This window comes from Lolium rigidum, chromosome 6 (genome assembly GCF_022539505.1).
Source record: "Lolium rigidum isolate FL_2022 chromosome 6, APGP_CSIRO_Lrig_0.1, whole genome shotgun sequence".
Taxonomy (NCBI): domain Eukaryota; kingdom Viridiplantae; phylum Streptophyta; class Magnoliopsida; order Poales; family Poaceae; genus Lolium; species Lolium rigidum.
This window is the reverse complement of record NC_061513.1, coordinates 133,006,225-133,020,011: the sequence shown is the minus strand read 5'-3', so window position 1 is coordinate 133,020,011 and position 13,787 is coordinate 133,006,225.

Sequence of the window (13,787 nt, the reverse complement as noted above, 5' to 3'; positions counted from 1 at the left end):
TACAATGCTTAAATCTTAATTTTTGTTTCATCTTCGTTCTTGGAACCCTTGCTTTTTTGACTGTTGTTGTTTGGAGCTTTTTCTATTTTGGTATGGGTCACTCTATGTTCGTGGGTTTCAGTAACTACATCTTATTTGACAAAACTATTTAGATAGCACCTCAGACATGTTTTTCAACGAGTCCAAAGTTCTGATGGTTTCAGGCATATGATTCAAAAAAAAAAATCTTCAGCAGGAATTAGTGGATACTTTGCACACAAGATATGCTTCAAAATTATATATGATCATTGGGTCATTGGGTAAGCATTCCTGTTGTTAGCTTTCTGCTAAAGTTACAATTTGTATGAACTGAATCAAATTTGCACAGATTGCCAAAACTGAACGTGAAAGATAGTCATGCATAAAGGGTGACTACATAGAGTGTATGTAGAAATGCACCACTGGTGCAAAATAAATACACATTACTGGAACCATTAGTACATTGTAAAAGTCAAACGGAGTGGGCAATTTCTAGATGTGACCAGGTCGTGTAACACTTACTTGGGCTGGTGCAACTGTTTACGTAATTTGTAATCTTCTTTTACTATATGGACAGTATTTCGACCTTTGTTACATCTCTGTGTACCAGATGTTGGCTCTTCATCTTGAAGCTCTAAGGTTGTCTGATGAATATTTGTAAGCTGCATCTTCTGTAGATGGGTAGTTAGTAAGACCCAACTATTAACGAGCTATGATTTAAACATTCTTTATATGATCCGTAAGAAGGAAATTTAAATGGGTAGTTAGTATACTTTTAAGACCCAACTGTTAATACGATATTATTCCATTGTTTTGTAGTGTGCATGTTTGGATTAAGATCTCGGATCACTTCTCCTGCTTGAAAACTATAGGAGGTTGGTTCGAGCGTCAATGCCTGCCCTTTGATCCCGCTGCCGCCCCTGGGTCAGCGAGTGGCAAGCTTAAGCACCCGACGTCTGGTCGGCTCTAGGGACCTGTAGCCACAGAGTGTGCTGAAGTCCCGCCCAAAGGATGCTCGCGGCCCAAAGATTCCCGCCGCGAACTTCCTGCTGATCAGCCGTCCTTCCTAAGTTTTTTTTTTTTGCAACTGGACAGTGCATCGTTATGTTTGTTCTGAACCCAGTTAGCCTATTCATGTGATGATCTCCAAGCCCATATCAGCATGACACCAAAGGTTCAGTTTTGTACAACTTCAGAGTTGTGGCCATTTTGCTGTGAGCTGTAGCACTTGAGCATTGGTCCTAAGAAGTATTTGCGCAGTAATACAATATTGATTGTATGTAATTTTTCCTATGATGTACCCTTATTTTTCTTGAAGCATAGATTGTATATAATTTTGTTCAGTGGTGTACCATCATTTTTCTTAAAGAAACCGTAGGCTCGGTACACACCTTTGAAATTGAATCACAAGATCGACCATTGATTCAAGTATAGTCTTAAAAATATTACACCAATCACATTGTAAGGTCGGCGCGGCGTGCCGCCGCGCCCATCCATTGCTAGTACTATATATACACATACAAAGGAAGCGTTTGGTAGGCTGCATGTCCCTTAGCTCGCATCGGCCCAGCTTTTTCGGTCTGTTTGGTTACCTAGTCGACACCGCGTTCTTGCAGGAACCAATTCTCAAAGCACCCTCATGCTAGGTCCTGGAGGAACGTCCGGTTCAGCCGTTTCTAGCGAGTCACCCCGTTTCCGCAGAAGTGGAGAACGCGGCGTCCTTGTAGAGCCACTGCGGGAGATGGCGGGAGCTCGCGCAGGATGGCGAAATCGCGGCGCCATGAATTCGGTCACCGCGCTTGAATTTTGCCACCGTATGTAGGGACGGCTCTCTCACCGGCAAATCCAAATCCCCCATTTCGAGCTCATCCAGCATCCCCGATCTAGTGACATGGCCGGCACTACCTCACCCGCACGGTCGGCAAGGCTTGCGGCGGCGACGACAGCTGTGGCGGCGGCTAGTGGCCGCGGAGGATGGTCGTCTTCTTCGTCTGCGTCGATGACTTCAGTTGTGGTAAGCTTCTGCAAACCCTAGCCTTAGATCTAGATCTTGTGGGTACACAACCGGGGTTTGAACGAATCCATTGTAGAACATTCCTTCGTCGCCGGTGGAGGCTATGGAGGTTTTCCAGGTTCCATCTGACTCTACGACGGGGACGGTGGTGCTGCCTGCATCTTCCACTGGGACGGTGGTGCTGCCTGTATCATCGCTAGGGTCCCCTGCTTCCCCTACCTCGGTGCTGCGTGTGGCTCCTTTGACTGTAAGACCGATCTTACCTACCTCGTTGTTCTTTGATGTAGTACTGGTAGTTCATAGATCTGCTAGTGCTTAAGGATGTCCATGTGGTACTTCATAGATCTGCTAGTGCTTAAGGATTTCCATGTGGCAGTTCATTGATCTGCTAGTGTTTTTTATGTAGGCCATCATACCTTTGGGCTCCCCTGATCTGTCTGCGCCAACTGTGAATGCCCAGCCATCTCTGATAGCAAGCAAACCAGCCATAGTTTGGAAACCTAAGCTATCAGAGTTTGTGCTGAACCGGTTGGTTCAGCTCGTCCGTAGTGGCGTCTGCTTCAACATGGGATTCAAGGAGCAGCAGATGAAGAAGGTAGCCGCGGATGTTCTTGCATTCGCCGGCGTACATGTCACCACTCTTCAGCTGTACAACCACATCAGAAACTGGAGGACGAAGTGGAGCGTCATCATGAAGATGAAATCCGATCGCATTCTGGACTGGAGCGAAGATGGTTGCTACTTCTACGGCGGTGATGAGGGGCGGCGGACGAGTACATCCTGGTACGAATTCTCATTGAGCTCCTGCATAGATCTGAAAGTATATACATGTCAATATCGTCCGCACTAACAGGTGTTCCTTGTCGATTGCAGCGGTACCCGAAGCACCGTCAGTACGTCGGCACCCCGATCACCAACTACGCTCAGATGAAGACGATCTTCACTCCCCGATTCGTCTGCAAGGCGCAGCTGTTCCAGCCTAACTTGCTGGTCAGGGCTATCAATCTCATTGCAGACAATGAAGCTGAGTATGCCGCCTACAGTAAGTTGCAGCCACCGGAGAGGAGGAGCTGGTAGGACCTGGCTCCGCAACCAGTTTCCTGCTTAGTGCTTCTGCTTCCTTCTCATGATCCGCTGATTTTGGGAGGTGATCTTGTATCCCTCTGTTAGCTAGAACTTGCTACAACTTGATCCCCGGTTTGTAATGATGAACTTGTTCGAGGTAGTATATACTAACCCCTCGTGACGAACCTGTGATGCATCACGAAATAGTTGCTTCGTTCGTGATGCATCGCCCACTAAGTAGTAGTTGATGTGTATTACCAGCATCTTTTCTGATGAACTGAATCTCATGTGTGATGTTATTCAGTACTGGGTAACCTCACCACTCAAAGTGAAGGGGTTACCACAACACTGGGCTATCTGCAACCAAACAGGCTGGGGGCTGCACGACCTAGGAAGAGTGGGCTGAAACGGGCAACCAAACGATGGGCCTGGGTTCCTTCCAAACGACCCGACAAAAGTGACCATGACCCGTTGCGACGCGCAATGCCTTCCATCTCGCTGGCGCATGCATGCAGGTTTTTGGTTCAGGCAACCATACGCGCTCAAAGTGTACGCGCGTCACGGAAATGTTTGATTAACCAAACTTGTGCATCAAAAGCAGTCAGAATGTGGCGGTATAAGAATACGGAAAGCTACGTAGGAGCAGGCAGTTGTGTGCATGCATATCCTTCTTTCTTTCCTGTTACACAGCTTTACACTTGGGATAGAGATGACAGTTAACACAGCCATCCACTCATCTGCGCGACGTTGAATTAGCACATACAAGTAGTAAAACGTTAGTTAGCTAAGCATACAAACACACAGTTAGGTTTTCCGGAAAGAATTTTCCGCAAAAAAAAAAGGTTTTCCGGAAAGAACATTGACTAGCAATGTGCTGAGCCTCAAACTCACGAATGTCTTCCACCTTGGAAGAAACTACCATCAACAAAAACTAACTAGCTAGGGACATCATAACCAACGGGCATACCTTTTCTCCGTCGCAACTTATGTATTTATCAAATCAATTCTAGCTTCTATTTGTCGTTAGTTAACCACGTCTTCTGTTGAATGCCGGTTGCCACTAGCCACAACGGATGTCCTCCTAAACGACACATTTTTCTTTTTCTTGACTAGTAATTTGCCCGTGCGTTGCTACGGGAAAACAAAATTATATTACTTTCTCCGTTTGAAATGGAAAATGATCCAATCCCCCCCCCCCCGAGGCTGCGCCGCTCGCATCCTCCGTGTAGAGCGTCATTGGATGACGCCTAATCATGTGGACGTCATAGCTTCCCTTCCATATGCCTAGGCCAGGAATCTTATCCATTTCCCTAGTCAAATAGTCCCCCAAATCGCACGCCATGGAAGAGAAGGGGGAGCTCAATGGAGCGCGACGTCATCTTCGTCCCAGCGATGGCGGGCCTTGACAGAGTATGCCGCTGCATCCACGCCTCTCCTTCCCATTTCTCCCTCCTATCACCTCTCAAGGCCATGTCCTCCCCATGATCTGGTGCTTGCACGACGCCCCTCCACTCCGTCGACGGTACTCTGCACCTCATCCCCATCCTGGTCGTGCCATGCACCACCTCTCCCACTATTGGTGATGTTCGTTGCAGCGAGATCGGTGGGTTGCAGCTGCAGGAATGAGGGCGGCGGCGGGGGCAGCAGGGCGTACCGCCACGAGACTCCATCGTTGTCACAACGAGGACATGAACTCAGGAGAGGGCGGGTCCTCCGGCACGAGCCACGCACCGCCACTACAGCCGGCTGTTTGCCCGTTGACGCTCTGCCGTTCTCCAGCTTTGTTGGTGCCATGCATCCCATCAGAGGGTGAAGAAGATACCAGAGGTGGTGCTGCAAGGAAAGCAAGGGCGTGAAGCTACATAAATTAGGCTGCGGTGCTGCGAGTCATCGCGGCAAAGCTGCAAAGGGAGGATTTCAGTGCTACATCAGTCGACCAAGGCAAACATCAACATCTTGTTCATGTCTTCTCCCTCATCTACCTAACAACCAACACATGCCCAATTGTTATCTTTATAATTAATAACTCTTTCAAAAAGTGAAATTGAGTCCACAAATGTATCACCACCAAATAATGAAATAGAAGTCATTTGATCAACACATAGATTTAGGAGCAAACGCTGCATTCTCCTGTTAGAACGAACTGATTTAACATGACGATACAAATCTTCCTTAAGATGCAAAGCATTGAAAGACAGCATTTTCCTACACACAGGTTAATTATGAGAATTAATACACAACGTTATAGTTTAACTTTGTATGTAACATAAAACATAGGAGAATTTCCAATATATGCTACCGTTCCTTGGGAGATCTAAAATTTTGTCACTACCGCAAAATAATGAGCAAGTTACTGATTAGAAATTATAATTTCCAGAGCTCCAGAGTGCATGAGTGTTGTCTTCAGGTACACACACTTTGAAATGTCAAAAAATTGAAACAAAAAATTCGCACATACATCTTCACTTGTACGTGTCAAAAAAGTCGTTTCATGAAAAATCGACTTATAGACAATGTCAGCATGACTTCAAATACCCCAAGTTTACATGAAGTAAAACTACACCTTTGTTCAAAAAAAAAAAGTAAAACTACACCACCTCGCTGGTTTGCTGCTCCGATGTGCAACAATGGCTTGAGAAAAACTAATCATGAAGCAATATCTACAGACCAGAGCAAAGTAATCCTACAACTGAGTATTTTTTTTCTGCGGTAAACGACTGGATACCTGATCATACACACTAAGCATCGACTGTAGAGTTTAGGAAAAAAATCCCCTCCAGAGATGTTTGGAGTCTCCACCGAGTGAGACCACGACACCACAGCGGTGCCCGGACACCGTCTCTTCGGCACTGCTCTGGCGAGGGCAGAGTTAGTAGGGTCGGAGAGGCTTCCTCGTGGATCTGACGCAGCAGCCCAAACAGCCGGAGCGGTGAGCCGGTGGCACAGGCGACGAGACAGACATGAAATCTGGTGACATGGCTACATGCCGAGCTTCCAGGACATCGTTCAGCCGATTCAACTCCACTGTGGCCACAACTGACGTAGCTGTAGCCAACTAACAAACCCAGCAATAAGTTAACATAGGGTCTTCAAAAATAATTATATCACTTCAACTTATGCTAAGCATACCTGAAGCATCGTCACAATCATTGTAGTTTTGTCTTGGCACCTGGCTCCTCGAAAGCAAGTGTAATGCATGTATTCTGATCATAGGAAGTTCAAGTTTAACGATAACATAAGTACATATGCATACATCCTGAAGAATAATCCTGCAAAACAGGAGATGATTCACTGGAGAATCTGCTTGGCAACGATACCATGATTTTATCAAAGAAGAGTGAGTTGTACAATTTCATCAAATAGTTCACCACCAGTGATAAATTCCAAGATTATAAATATATTCTTTCGCCTTGTCAAAACCTGCACATAGTAGACTGCCTTTTAAGAAATATGTACACAAAGAAAACTATTCACACATAATCTTGACAAGTTTTGGTAGGCTCGGCACCAATAACCTAGAAAACCAGAGTATGTAAGTTTTGGTAGGCTCGGCACCAATAACCTAGAAAACAGATAATTATATGAAGAATATATATATGGCGCACATAACAGAGTAGGTTTTATTTGGCTGGAATTTGAAGAAACCTTGATATCAGGATTTTTCTCCTTGAGGAAAGGTCCATCACCAGATATCATCCCACCCGTCCAGATTCTGCCAAAGAATATATCCACCTTCCCGTTCAAACCCTCCCAAAATTATGGCCCTGTAGCCGTCTTGTAATATGACTGAAAATTGTGCAGGCAGGTTAGACAAAGCTTTAGTGCGTATATAGGTGACACATGCAGCTGGCTCTCCTTGTTAAGTTTGGGTTGGCAGGGTTGTCAAACTGCTCTTTGTACAGGGCCCCTTCCAACCTTTTGTAACATCTGTAAGAGGACGAATTTGGAGCTGAAAGCTTTGAGTAGAACTCTCTTCCGCATGCTCATGCATGTGGGCACTGGCAGTATCAACTTGTATCCCCTCGAGGTGGCGATGAAAGCGGGACCATCAAGGAAAGGGTGACGAATATCATGTTGATTGTTGACTCCTATCCTGAAACAAACACAGTCAGGGTGCACGTTTAGTTGGTTGGCAGGTCCATGAAGGGAAGGTAACGAAAACATTGACAAAAGAGGAGGAAGATTACAGTTGATGCAACCGGTCCTAGGCGCTGCAGCAGGGTGCCATTATCTCGAACTTGTCCGCGACGCAGCCCAAGATGACCTTGTTGAGGTACACCACGGGCGTCTTGCCGATGAGGTGCCCTCTACGACGAATTGCTCTTGTAAAGGAACATGAAAATGGCCATCATCAGAAAATACTTTCAACGAAACCGAAGAAGCTGGAAATTTAGTTCTACATTAATTTTATAAATAAGAAATTGCTAGAGGGAATATGTTTTAAACATTGTTCCTTTCTTTCTATTTCAATACGGAGGTATGAATGGACAGCAGGACTTAACTGTTAATGAAAATACATGTGCCATGCTATTATTTCAGCAGAAGAGTAACTTATTTCTCGAATATTGATACACAGCTGGACCTGAACGAAGTAATGATCTGCTCTCATCATACTTTGGCTTCTCAAATTCTAAGGATTTCTCTGTAATGAAGCATATATTTGTGTTAATCAATAACATGTTATGGTACAGGTTGCTATCACATAACTAAAGAATCTGGCCAGGACATAAATGGACGTATTTAGGCACAATGGTCATGATTGCATTTCTTCTAGGGGGAACTAAGAACGCTCTGCTTGCATGTTTCAATGGCTCATTTGCACTAATGGATGGGACTGCAGAAACATTTATGCGACATAAGGTATCATGTACTAACATCTGTACACAGTTCTTGAGAATATAGCAGCAAATTATAGGAGACGGGAGTTACTTTGCTGCGTGTTATGGCATGTAGCGACGCACAGGAACTCGAACGGTGTCGGGGAGGTCAACCGTTGTGGCACCAGTCCAACGTAGTTTAGATCCTCCACTCGGCAGCCACGCCGACAACAGCAGCTACCCGATCCGCTTCGAACTGCCGTCGGCTATTCTGCTCCTCCGGTGCATAAAAAAATATTGATTAGTTGATTGGGGCAAAAGTGATTCTGAATTGCAGCATGGTCCGAATTTGGAAGCTGGGGAGAAATTCAATCCGTCTCAGGGGAGGTGGCTGGGGAGAGGATGGATTGGATCGCCATCTTGAGCAGCCGCGTGATTCGAGGAGATTGCCCCCATCCAGTAGTCATGGTCGCCCTAGCTTTCTCTCCATCGCGTTCATCGGCGGATCCGACGCAGGGAGCTCGAGCGACCGGTGCCGCCCAAAAGTCCAGATTGCTGGCGCCGCCCCGACCTGGCCCCTGTCCTCCGCGACCCGCGGCTGCACGAGAAAGGGAGGGCCGGCCTCCTTCTCCACGCTACTGTAGGAACAAACCGAGGAGGTCGACGCTGGAGGCCTCGTGGTCTGACGGGGTGGCGGCGAGGTGGCGGTGTCTATGTGGCCCGTGCGTGCGGCGAAGGTGGACTCGCTCCCTCCTCTGCTGAGCAATGAGGCCGGCGGCAACTGTGTGGGTCTGAGGGAGGAGGCCGGCGGCCGGCTGGCGACTGTGTGGATCTGTGGGAGGAGGCCGGCGAACTGGGCGGCGGAGGGTGGTCGGCGGCGGAGGGTTGTGGAATCCGCGCAGGGGAGGAGGATGACGAGGTGAGGGGCGAGGGTTTCAGGCGCTGGGTTCACGTTCCGTGAGGAGGTAGCTGGGCCTCAGCCCAGTTGAGCCCATGCGTAACCAAAGAATGTTGGACGAAGCGAACGACCAAAAATGTTGACGTAGTGGTTTAGGTGGGCAGAATAGCGAAGCCCAGGTGGGAAGGACGACGAAAGCAGGGGGAGAAGGGGGAACACGTTCTTTCTTTTTAAGTAGTAGAGATTTGTGCAAGCCACTTCAATGCATCCGCAAATAAGCAACTTAATACTTCACTATTGTAAAACATAAAACGGCTGGAAAAATCTTTCAAATATTCAATGATATAACTTTTGCCCTTCATCCATAAAAGGACGTCGAAGATTTATCTGAATTCAGATACACTATGTATAAATAAATTCGAATTTAGACAAATCTCTAATATTCTTTTATGGACATAGATAGTTTATATTTTGTTGGTCAAACTAAGAAAAACAAAGTGACATAGTACCCATTCGTTCTTATTTACTTGGTGTTCCAAGTTCAGCCAAAGTTGAACTTAGTAAAATTTGACCAATAATATAGATAAAAAAATATCAACATTGATGACATGAAAAACATATGATACACAATATACTTTATGAAAATTTAATACTACAAATTTTATAGTATAGATATTGATATTTTCTTAAATATTGGTTAAATTTTGCAAAGTTTGACTTCACTAGTAAATAAAAACGGAGGGTTCATACTTAACACCGAGTTATCATTATTTTTTATACCCTATGGGTCTCGGAGTATCACAAATTTCGATGCTGTGGGTTCAACGTCTATGCGCACCGAAGCCCATCTAAATCCTGTAAACGGGCCATTAACATTTCGACTCGTCAACAGAGGTCGATTGTGAATAGGCTGAGTTTTTTATATGCAAGACCCATGGGAAGCCATCTGCTCTCTCTCGGACATGTCAATTGAGGGGTACCACTACCTAGAGATCAACCTTCGTAAAGGAAACCAAACTCAGGAACGAGCGACACGTGTAAACGCTGGAGAACCTCCCGCGCGTGCGGTACGATGCCCCGCCCGCGCGTACGCTGCAACTCAACCCGCGGCTAAATTGCATGCGCGTACAGCGAAGCTCCCGCGCGAGTACGCACCGTGTTGGCTCGTACCTAAGCTGCCTGCAGGCCGCTAAATCGTATGGCGTTGAAGTACAATCACGGCTAGAAATTACATGCACGTATACGTATACAAATCTAACTACAGGGGAGGACGAGTACAACACAGCGTACACCCGAGTACAATAGTCATAAAGCACGAGTACATTTACATACAGAGCACGAGTACAGGTACACACACGAGCGAGTACAAGTACACTCACGCACACGAGCAGGTACGTGGCACACATGAGCAGGTACAGTCGTGCACACGAGCAGGTACAGTCATGCACACGAGCAAGTACAGTCACGCACAACACACGAGTACAGTTGAACACACGAGTGAGTACAAGTACAGTCACGCACACGAGCAGGTACAAACGCGCATACGAGCAGGTACAGTCGTGAACACGAGCAAGTACATGTACAGAAGTACAGTGGCGCACACGAGCAGGTACAGTCGCACGTAAGTACAGGTACAGTCCCGCACACAGGCGAGTACAGTTAGCGAGTAAAGGGAAAAATTGCACCAAATACACTAAAAACAGAAATACTTATCAGTTGAAACACGAGTACAGTTAGGTACATACCACAGGTACAATCATAATATTATTGGAAGTACGAAAAAAAAATATCTCCAAACCTATCAACATGGGATCTAGTTTTGAAGATCTCGACGCGAGGATGGTTTGCAATTTGGACTTACGGTTCTCAAGATATTTCATTTTGAAAAAACGAATCTAAAAGAAAAAGGGAAAAACTGACACAACCCAGTCTTCTCTCTCCTCCCCCATCCCCACCTTGCTTCCCCTTGCGACACGTGGCGAGCAGAGAGACCACTTCCCAGGGATTTTCTGACACCACAGCGCGCCACTTGTCGCGTGCGGAGCGAGTTACCTTCCCTTCGCGAAAGTCGGCCTTTTTTTAAGGCCGTGCTGAGCGTCCCCCGGGGGATCGGAACTCCCGATCCCCCGGCTCCATCGATCGACACGTGTCTCCACACTGCTTGTTCGTTTTCCACTCCACGCCGAAAAAAAACAGGGCACACAGACAAAGGAAGCACAGCGACGAAACACGCCCGCAACTCCTACCACCTATCCCGACCGCCCCTGTCGCCTGGCTCCGGTGATAGAACTCGCTGGCCACGACCATGGTCGCCGCCGTCCGGAGGTATCAGCGTCGTCGCCCAGACACAGAAGTCGCCGCCGCTTGCAGCAGCACCGCCGCTCGGACGCAGAAGTCGCCGTCGCCTGCAGCAGCGCCACCGTGCCGGAGGTAGCAGCACCGCCGCCCGAACGTAGCAGAAGTCCCCGCCGGTAGTAGCAGCGCCGCCGCTCGGACGCATAAGTCGTCGTCGCCTGCAGCAGCGCCACCGTGCCGGAGGTAGCAACACCGCCGCCCGAACGTAGCAGAAGGCGCCGCCGGTAGTAGCAGCGCCGCCGGTAGTAGCAGCGCCGCCGCTCGGACCCAGAAGTCGCGGTCGCTTGCAGCAGCGCCACCGGGCCGGAGGTAGCAGCGCCGCCACCCGGACGTAGCAGACCGTTGCCGCCGGTAGTAGCAGCCGCTGACAGCCTTTGGTAGCGGAAGTCACCGTCGGTAGTAGCAGCGCCGCCAGCATGTGGTAGCAGACATCGCCGCCGGTAGTAGCAGCGCCACCAGCCTTTGGTAGCAGAAGTCGCCGCCGGCAGTAGCAGCGCCGCCAGCATGTGGTAGCAAACGACGCGGCCGGTAGTAGCAGCACCGCCGCCGGTAGTAGCAGTGCCACCAGCCTTTGGTAGCAGAAGTCGCCGCCGGCAGTAGCAGCGCCGCCAGCATGTGGTACCAGACGTCGCTGCGGGTAGTAGCAGCACCGCCAGCCTTTGGTAGCAGACGTCGCCGCCGGTAGTAGCAGCACCGCCAGCCTTTGGTAGCAGACGTCACTGCCGCTTGTAGGAGCACTGCCACCCGGACGTAGCAGATGTCGGGATACTTCTGCAGCACCGTCGAGGTCCAGTGCGGAGGCACCGAGCTGTTGTATTGCGTGAGCGCAGGACGCCGCCAGTCGCCGGGATCCAGGTGGAGGCGCGGGGCGCCGCCGCCGATCGCGATGCAGGGGAGGAGGTGGGGAGGCGCGTTAGGAAGGAGATTCTGCCGGCGCTCGGGGTTGGCAGCGTTGAGGTGGCGCGGGAGAGTTGCTGGAGTCAGCGGGCGCCATGGCGCGGCAGCATGCCGAGAGAATCATGGCGGTCGAAGCTTTTGCGGGAGATGGGAGAGCGAGAGAAAAGATCATGACGAAAGGAAAACGTGTGGAGGAGAACGGCCTAAACAGATAAGGCTTATGGTGGGCCCTCCAACTACCGCTTTTCTTTGGGCATTCGGCGTGCCAGCAAGACGGACGATGCAACGACACGATCCTCCGGGGGATTAACAGCGTTTCCCTTTTTTTAACGATTTCGCAACTGAGGTGGATTGTCTATTTGCCGCTCGACGCCTGCGCTTGTGCCTTCCGCCCACAGCTGCTGCGGTTATGGACTTCGCCCATTTGTCTAGTAGGAACGGCAGCACAGCATTCAGTTATCATTGTTTCTTCTGTCTTTGTCAATGATTCTACTACGGAGTACGTTTTTTTTTTTTACTTTTCCGCTTGCAACTTTTCAACTATTCCGTTCAGGGTGAAACAGAGGATGTGTTTGGTAGATCACGTCATCCCAACATGTATTTTCCAACCTCTTGAGATTTTTCTTGCTTTGTTTGGTAGCCCGCATTAGTTGAGAGTTTCTCAGTTGAGATGTTCTTTGGTGTCTTGTATGACGTGAGATGAATCTGAGTTCAAATTTTACACAAAGGCCCCTAAATAGAAAAATAAAAGTCAATCAACTCCTTATTTTCATCCGACCACCGCATTGCTCCGACCATGGCAGCCTATGTAGGCGGCGCGTAGAGGCGGCACGTGGAGGCGGCTTATCTTGGCGACCGTAGGGGTGCTTCGTGGATGTTGTGGTGGCCCGTCTTGCCGGTGGTGGATGGCGGTTGGGGACGCGTAAGGAGGCTAATTGGCGCCGACGCTAATGGCTGGCCATGGCGGTGCGTGGAGGTGTCGTTGGGTGGCTATCGTAACGGCGCGGGAAGGCAACGGTTGTCGACGAGGCGGGCGGCCGACGACGCGAGAAGGTTTGGGTGCTTGCGACAGAGAGGGGTGCGGGGGGAAATAACGTACTCTAGGAGTGCGGGGCCGCGACTGCGTCGCTCACGCGGGAAACTATTTTGGGATGGACTCGGCTCGGCTGTGTTGAGATGCTCAATTGAGCTTTTCTATTGGGTAGGGCTCATAGCACTTTTTCCTATGAGGTGAACGGTGCCCAGATGAGAAAACTAGGCTACCAAACACCCAAATTTTCAGAAATCTTGGTTGAAATGGGAATTTCTCGGTTCATCCGGGCTGCCAAACACATTATAGGCAATGTGATGTTTTGAATCACCTAGCAGTTCGCCACACACTACATCAAAAAGAGTACCAACGAGAAATCAAGGAAACTACTACTCCCTTCAGCACTTGTCGCAGGTTTATTGTTTGTTAAGAATAAAAGGTACGTGATATACTTGAATTAGAATATCCCACATACAAAAGCTGTACTGGACTTTCAGGAAATGTAAAGTCTAAATTGTGACATGTTCAAGAACACGTTTACAAAAGAACAAACTATAGTACATGTGAGAACAATGTTTACCTATATGAACAATTATTTTGATACAAGATGAACAATTTTAAGGACCATGAATATTTTTTTAAACATATTATTTCTTTATTTAAGCACATGTAAATTTATTTCAAAGCATGAAC